General features: G+C 37.4%; 1 pseudogene; it reads left to right on the top strand.

Annotated features, from left to right (window-relative positions):
* The first annotated feature begins 123 nt into the window (after positions 1–123).
* On the top strand, positions 124–8,660 carry LOC120192120 (annotated as a pseudogene).
* The last annotated feature ends 617 nt before the right edge of the window (positions 8,661–9,277 follow it).

Consider the following 9,277-nt stretch of genomic DNA (forward strand, 5'->3'; position numbering starts at 1 on the left):
TCTTCCTTCTTCTTTCTCTTTTCACTTTATATGTACTATTCTGAATTTGTATGCAGTTAGTGTATGATTTGCTAAAGCTTTGTGCATTTTTGTATATGTTATCAATTAACCATTCTTGATATGATGAATTATTCGACACTCGATGAAGGGAACATTGGGAATGTACCACTTGTTCTGATTGTAGCATTATGTAGGAATGCATCCAATCCTTTTGGTGACTTGGACACATGTAGCACTCAGGGAACATCATATGTTTCATTCGGACAATGGGTATGTTTACTTTAATCGATTGATCTTATGCGACGGATTTAGTTTCGGTACTTTATTTTGTTATTTTGATTGTTATGAATGATCTTTGTTGCACTGAAGTTTTCCTTTTCAAACTGATCCTCTGGATTTTTACCTTTTATGGAAACATGGTACCCTTAGTTTCTTTATGTAATAGGCTTTGTATGAATGAGATCTGATCGACAATATATACCAGGTCGGCGCAATAATTCTATATACATACATATTTCGTATGTTTGTTCCTCCTGTGGAAGGAACCTTTGACCTTGAAGAAGCAAGTCTTCCCTGTAAGATGCCTCAGATGGATGCCTTTTCTGAGTATGCTCCATTGCTTTAGCAAGCGGATGTACTGACAGATTCAGATGATTAGAATACTAAGGGAAAGGTTAGGATAATGTTTATTTGAATTTGCTCAGTATTTGCTCTACAATTATCTTATTTCTGATTGAATATCAGTGATTTGTTGTGTAGATTAAAGATTTTCTAGTACTTATTTATGAGAAGTTAAAACTAAAGAAAATTCTTCAACCCCCTATTATTGCTTCAGTAAGTTTCAGTGTCTTTAGTTTATTCCATATCTATTTAGGTGAACCGAATATTGTTTTTTCTTCCCTATCGTAACGAATCGTAGTTGCGCACTTTCTGCAGATCCTAGCCATGGTTCTCGGCGTGGTTCCATTTCTAAAGAGATTAATATTTACAAGTGATGCTCCGCTTTATTTCTTCACAGATAGTTGCATTATTCTTGGGTATATTTTGCATGGTCTCATTGAACACAATTTGCTTCTTGTTCTGTAGGCCTAAAATGATGCTTTCGATTAATGTTTGTATCTTGGCATTCGAATTTGTGATTTGTTAATGATGTTTCATGTTAACAGGGAAGCCATGATCCCATGCATTTTGTTGGCATTATGAGGCAACCTTGTTGATGACAAGTAATGTTGCGGAAGACGGCTATCGGATAGAGCAAAATCGCAACTGATAATTTGAGAAAATAAAAATGAAGATAAAAGAGACATAAAATTTATGTGGAAAACCCCTAAATAATATAGGGTAAAAACCACTGGCAACGGTAGAAGAATTTCACTATGAGAAAATAGGAATTACAACTTCTCTCAATCTACCAAGGAGAAAACAAAGATAATTCTCTCTTGATAAAAAAGGAGAAAACAACTCTCAAGAAACTCTCTAAATTCTCTCTAGTATTATAAGAAAGCTAGAATGCTTTGGGATGATTTTGAAGTTAAATGAGCTAGTGTATTTATAGTTGAAGTTTAAGGACTAATTTATAAATACCCTAAATTATAATGACTAAAGTTTGTATTTTTCCTTTTCGAAATGTCAACAAAATCAAGCTTGATTATTGAAGTGCACCTTTCGGTGCATTAATACTTGCAACTTTCGGTGCAAGTTGTACCAACTTTCAACAATCTCCCACTTGAAGATTTGATTGGAACAATCATATCTTCACACAATTCTTTCTACATTGTACCATCATGTTGCTTATGTCTCTGATAGGCCACAAGAGGATCGACTCCAAGTAAATTTATCAGTGCTTCGTCATGAAATCTGCTATGTTGTCTTTGGTATGGATCTTCTGCATATCTACCGTCCCTTCTTCCACCTTTTCACGAATGAAATAGTATTGAACTCATATGTGCTTTGTCCTTGAATGAAATGATGGATTCCTTGCTAAATGCAAGGCGTTTTGACTATCACAAAACATAGAGACATACTCTTGATTGTGCCCAAGCTCCTCCAATAGCATCTTCAACCAAATTGCTTTTTTACTGGCTTGTGTAGCTGCTACATATTCTGCCTCTATTGTGGACGTAGCCACAACTGACTACAATTTTGAAACCCAGCTTACAGCTCTACCAGCAATTTTGAACACATATCTTGTAGTATATTTGCTTTTATCCAAATCCCCTGCATAGTCAGAATCTACATACACATTGATTAGTAAGTTTGATCCTCCGTAACATAATGCAACATTTGAGGTCCCTTTGATGTATCTCAGGATCCTATTTAATGTATTCCAATGCTCTTTGCCTGGATTCACCATGTACCGACTAACCATTCCCACTGCTTGTGCAATGTCTGGTCTTGTGCATATCATTGCAAACATTAAACTTCCCACCGCTGATGCATACGGTACTCGAGACATCTCCATCCTTTCTTTTTCACTGTTAGGACTTATACTGGAGGATAATTTGAAGTTAATAGGAAGAGGGGTAGAAATTGGCTTACAATCTTACATGTTGAATCGTGACAAGATTTTCTTCAAGTAATTCTTTTGTGAAAGCCAAATCTTCCTATTACTTCTGTCTCGATGAATTTGCATCCCTAGAATCTTGTTTGTTGATCCCAAGTCATCCATTTCAAATTCCCTAGCCAGTTGTGCCTTCAATTCTTCAATATGATCTTTGTTGGGTCCTGCAACTAACATGTCATCCACATACAACAGCAATATAACAAAATCGTTATCATCAGACCTCTTGAAATAAGCACAAGGGTCTGCATTAAGTCTGTTGTATCCAATGCACATAATGAAGGAATCAAATCTCTTATACCAACACTTTGGCGCCTGCTTTAGACCGTACAAAGATTTGTTCAACCTGCAAACCAAGTTCTTATTTTCTTTTTTTTTTCCAAAACCTTCAGGCTGGAGCATGTAAATCTCTTCTTCAAGATTTCCATGAAGAAAAGCTGTTTTAACATCTAACTGCTCTAGATGTAAGTTCAATGTAGCACACATTGCCAAAACTACTCAAACCATTGTTAGTCGAACCACATGAGAAAAAATTTCATTGAAATCAATACCTTCTTTTTGAGCATATCCTTTGACCACCAGTCTTGCACGATACCTCTCAACTTGATCAGCACAATTTCGTTTGATTTTGAAGATCCATTTGTTTCCAATTGGCTTCCTTCCTTATGGTAGTGGCACAAGGTCACATGTATTATTTTTATGAAGGGCTTCAATTTCTTATTGCATCGCCATCATCCATAATGAAGCATTTGAGTTGTTTATTGCCTCCTGGTATGTTGATGGCTCACCGTCCTCTGTTAAAAGGCATTATGCAATATTACCTTCTATAACATAATCTGAGTGCCAATTGGGACGTCTTCTCACACTATCTGATTGATGAGTTGTCGGTGCTTCAGAACTCTTTGGTTCTTGTTCATCATGTGATGGTTCTACTTTAGAAGAATCTCATTATTCAACCTCCTTTTCCACATGTATCTGTGTAGTCTCTGACTTTTCAGCGCTATCATCGTCTTCTTTTCTTTGTAGTTTATCTTCTACAAAGATAACATCCCTGCTGGTGATCACTTTGCAGGCAGTGGGATCCCACAAGTGATACCCCTTGACTCCATCAGCATACCCCAAGAATTTGCATTTCCTAGATTTTCGATCCAGCTTTGAGATTTCTTGGGAGTTGTACATTACGTACACAATACTTCCAAATACATGGAGGTTTGAATAATCAGCTGGTTTTACAGTCCACATCTTCATTGGTGTCTTTAGCTCTATTGTAGTTGATGGAGCTCGATTCACCAAATAACAGGCGGTATTGACTGCTTCTGCCCGGAATGATTTTTCTAGGCCTGCATCCCTCAATATTGCTCTTGTTCTTTCTAACAAAGTTCTGTTCATTCGCTCTGCCACTCCATTTTGTTGAGGAGTGTTTGCCACTGTGAACTGTCTTTTGATGCATTCTTTCCTGCAAAAGTCATCAAATTCTTCGCTTGTGTATTCTCCTCCATTATCTATTCTGAAACACTTGATCTTATTTCCAGAATCAAGTTCCACCCGCACTTTGAAGTTTTTTAAAGTTGAAAACACATCTGACTTCTTCTTAATAGGGTACACCCAATATCTCCTGGAGTAGTCATCAATAAATGAGACAAAGTACTTTGCTCCGTCTAGAGATGTAACTGGTGCTTGCCATATGTCAGAGTGAACCAATTCTAGAACACTATTGCCTCTGGAATTTGATGTGTTGAATTTCAACCGGTGTTGTTTACTTGTTATGCAATGCTCACACAAAGTAAGTGATACATTCGTTAAGCTCAAAAGTAGCTTTTGCTCCACAAGAACTTTCATTCCTTGTTGTGACATGTGTCCAAGTTTTTGATGTCATAGCATTGCAGAATCTGAACTACATGAGGCAACAAAGGCTTCTGCTTCTAGCAAAGTCTCTCCCTTTAGTATATACAAGTTTGTTGCTATCTTTTTGCCTTTCAGCACCACAAGCGCTCCACGGAACACCTTCATGATTCCTTTTTGTGTTTCAATCTTGCTTGCATTATTATCCAACAATCCGTAGGATAATAAATTTTTCTTCAGACCTTTCACGTACCGCACATCTCGAACAACTTTAATTGTTCCATCGTACATATTCAATTTGATGGTTCCAACGCCAATGATCTCTAAGGCATGATCATTGCAACTATACACATATCATCCTGAGACAGGTTCATAATGATGAAACCATTCTCTTCTTGAGGCCATGTGATATGTTGCTCCCGAATCAATGAGCCATATATCTGCATATCTCTTTCTTCCTTCCACGGTGGTTAACGCTTCACAACATAGAGTATCTCTATCATCTGAAGTGTTTGCGGTATTGCCTTATGGATTGGAGTTTTTATTTAGACTCCAACAATCCTTCTTCAAGTTACCCTTCTTTCCACAGTTGTAGCACTTTAAATTCTTCTTGCTTCTCGATTTTGATCTACGATGTTTGTGACTGCTGTTTTGGTCACGTTCTGTTGATATCCCTCTCATCATTGTCAACGCTTCTGCTTGTTGCAGATTTACTTGTTTGTATTCCTTGTTCTTGCGCTGATTTTCTTCTTGTAGAACAACAACTGCAATGTCATCGAAGACTAGATTGGTGACATTATTGTTTGTCAAGTTGATGATGAGTTGATCATACGAATCAGGCAGACTTTGAAGTAGAAGTTCAGCATGTTCTTGTTCTCTTATTGTACATCTTAAGGATGTAAGCTGAGAAAATAACGTGTTCAGTGTGTTTAAGTGTTCCATCACTGAAGTAGATTCTGACATCCGGAGAATATACAATTTCTTCTTAAGGAAAATTTTATTGTTTAACGATGTGGCCTTGTACAATTTGGTGAGATGATCTCATATCTCCTTAGTTGTCTTCTTCTCCTCGATGCTTGACAATACTTCATCTGCTAATGCTAGATAAAAGTTTGCCATAGCATTCCCGTCCATCTCGTTCCATTTGTTGTCATCTGTGAAATCTATCGGCCTTTCACTGATAGCTGCTAGACAACTGTCTTTTCTCGGGATAGCCTTCATCTTCAATTTCCACAATGAGAAATTTCTCCCATTGAATTTTTCAATATCAAATTTCGTTGCCATAGCTTATATTACGGATAGCTTCCACTATTTCACTATCGTGAATAGTTCTCTGGAACCTTCAAAGAATGGGTAATACATTCTTACTTTCTTATGTTGGAGGATCCATCTTTAGGTGGCAACCACAAAGACAATAAGTAGATAATACACACTCAAATCTAGCTCTGATACCAATTGTTGCGGAAGACGGCTATCGGATAGAGCAAAATCACAACTGATAATTTGAGAAAATAAAAATTAAGATAAAAGAGACACAAAATTTACGTGGAAAATTGTCCGCTGTTTGTGAGTACTAAAATATGATGCGGATATGTGTGCAAGTATACACAATCGAACAAGTAATAAAGTGATAAGTAGAGTATCGTCTCCACAGGGAATTGGGGAAATCAAATAGGTTTGTCAAGGCACTTTACTTTGTCACCTAAGTAAAGTTAGTTATGGTATATACAGATGAGAATGCAGTGGCAAAATGGAATGGACGTAGTGGAAATAGAGTGGTGATAGTGTGGTAGCAGATGGATATGTCGTGGCAAATTAAATTGTGATACGTGAAAACAAATGGAAATGTCAAGGCAAAATAAAAATGCAAATATTAGATTTAATATATATAGGACTTTAGCTTTCTCACAAGACAAGCAGCAATGGAAATGAGTGATGGGAGACACAAGGAAAACTTAAGTTTATTTCTCTGAATGGTGCTTCTTCTATGCTTACCCTGCCCGACAGAGTCTACTGATGTGCCCTATGCAATCTCTAGTAAGGGAATCGACAAACTAAAGATGCACTGGCAAAACCGATTGGCGTAAGCCCAAGCAGTGATCCTATTGACACAGCTAATAGAATATGTCTCGACAATACCTTTTTGTGGCAGCATTAACATCTAACCTATCGTTTATACACAACTCCTTTTAGTCGAATGAAATCCTATCCTTATCTCTAAGGTGGATTTGGCCTAGTTACTATTTAGAACCCGTTGTTTATGTAGTTCCTCCCTAGCTTCTCTCGAAGACTAAAGATAAATTGCCAAGGCATTCTCTCAAACCTCATGAACCCTCCTAAGGAAAGGCTACTCTCGTAGCTCCTACAACCTCAAGGCTTTAAGCATCATAAACAAAACAGAATAGAGCATGAAACAACAACCATTCATTAAAATAACAACTTAAATAACCATGCGAACTCCCACCAAATAGGATTAGTTCATGGTGGGGCTCGAAATCAACAAGCACAAAGCAAGATTCATTCGTTCCTTACAACCCAACAACAAAATATAAAAGCAAGGACTAAGGGGAGGAGAGAAAGCTTTCGACGTGCACTGCCAAATGCCTTCCTCGGCCACCAAGGGCTGCTACCAGCGGACTAGCTCCTCTCGGATGCTCAGAACGCCACTCCCTTCTGCTAGTCAAGGAGAAATGCCACGGCAAGTGGGATTGACGGAAAAAGATGAGACTTTCTCTCTCTAACTTTTTAAGATCAAATGTGGCTGGAACTAAAAGTCCTCTTCCATATGGCTTCCTCCTCTATTTATAGGGGGAAAATAAATCCTAAGGTTTGGTGTTAACCATCATAGGAAACCCCAAAACCATGGTTAAGTTGCTTGGGAGTCGAGCAGACTAGGCAATGATTCAGCCTAGATAGCTAGCACGTGACCGGCATAATCATGCTGCAGGCGCTCTAGGACAGACAAGATCTGTAGGGTCAGACTAGGCAACGTCACCAGCAGAACCGGTGGTTGAAGCGCCATATCTTCGAGGTGGGTATCTAGGGCAGAGCACGCAGAAAATTCGGGACAGCTAGCAAAAAATATCTTCTTTCTCCTTGTACGCTTTCGAAATGCCAGTCGAACTTGGCATTTTTATTTAGCTCAGCAATATCATTATGTCATGGTATTTTAAATCCTCTTTTCCTTGCTTTCAACACCTGCACATCATCAGACAAGTACCTTTCCCATAAAGCAGCACCGCTGTAAAAATAAAATGCCACGGCAAACTGAAATCCACCACATGCAACTAAATGCTTCTAAATGCATCTATATGATTCTAAATGGTCTTTTAGACATTCAATAACTTAAGTAAAAAGGTACAAAAATGTGACCTTTTACAGAGTTATCAAAAACCCCTAAATAATATAGGGTAAAAACCACAGGCAACCGTAGAAGAATTTCACTATGAGAAAATAGGAATTACAACTTCTCTCAATCTACCAAGGAGAAAACAATGATAATTCTCTCTTGATAAAAAGGAGAAAATAACTCTCAAGAAACTCTTTAAATTCTCTCTAGTATTGTAAGAAAGCTAGAATGTTTTGGGATGATTTTGAAGCTAAATGAGCTATAGTATTTATAGTTAAAGTTTAAGGACTAATTTGTAAATACCTTAAATTATAATGACTAAAGTTTGTATTTTTCCCTTTCTAAATGTCAACAAAATCAAACTTGATTATTGAATCGCACCTTTCGGTGCAAGTTGCACCAACTTTCAACAAGTAAAACGTCTCCGTGCTTATTTTCCGGGCCATTGAAGCATCCATATAATGTTCTTAGGGAAGAATTTTGACATGGTCTGGTTTACCATGTTTGATTTGCAGGACATGGGCCTGGAAGTTCAAGAATCGGTGTAAGAACACTTGCTGTTATTATTTTTGAGCGCCTAGTCTTGGTGCCTCCGACAGGACTCGGAATCGTAATGCTGGCTGATAAGCTCGATCGATTTCCTTCCTCCTGTTGACAGTATGTTTAGATTTGTCCTACTCCTTCAGCACTCGATGCCAACATCTGTTCTTTCTGGTATAAACTCGACTTCGGGTATAATCAATGTTTACTCGTATGAATCGTCTAACCTTTTTACTCGTATGAACAGGTACCGTCGCAAATTTAAGAGGCTGTGGAAAGGAGGCAGCTGTTGTGCTATTTTGCGTCCATATTTTCGTAGTTTTCTTCATAGCGGGATGAATCGTTCTCTATCTGAACATACTCTTCTAAAACTATTCCAAGCTTATCCATTTTCATGCATGTTGGTAATGTCGATAGCTAACCTCGGTAGTCGGTCGGAATCTTCAAATTCGTCGAAAGGCGATGGAAGGTAACGGCTTACTCGATCGTCATGAAGGCTTCGATGCAGCAATGCAAAGAGATTACAAGCATTGTTACAGAAGAGTCAAGAGATTTATTTTCCAAGAAGAATGAGGAGGAGGAGGAGGAGGAAAGAAGAAAGAAGAAGGAAGAATGAAGAAGAAAGAAATAAGAAATAAAAAATTAAAAATAAAAAAGAAGAAAGAAGGAAGAAGAAGAAGACGTGTGGGGGTGTTGTTTTAATGGAGTTAATGTGTCACGTGGGAGATAACGATATGGACTATTTTGAAAATGAACTAAAAGTTCAATGATTGTATTGTAAATTTCAAAAGTTAGATGACCAAAATATAAGTGCCTAAAAATTCGGGGACTATTTATATATTTTACCCTTAAAATTATATACATGTATTTTATTACTTTACATTATGTTCAAATAACACTTACCACTTAAATTGAATTAACTGATAAAATACATAAAATAAAAAATATATTGATTTCGAAAATTAGTAATATTTTTGATTTAATTA

Source organism: Hibiscus syriacus, unplaced genomic scaffold, assembly GCF_006381635.1.
Source record: "Hibiscus syriacus cultivar Baekdansim isolate YM2019G1 unplaced genomic scaffold, ASM638163v2 tig00116971_pilon, whole genome shotgun sequence".
Lineage (NCBI taxonomy): Eukaryota > Viridiplantae > Streptophyta > Magnoliopsida > Malvales > Malvaceae > Hibiscus > Hibiscus syriacus.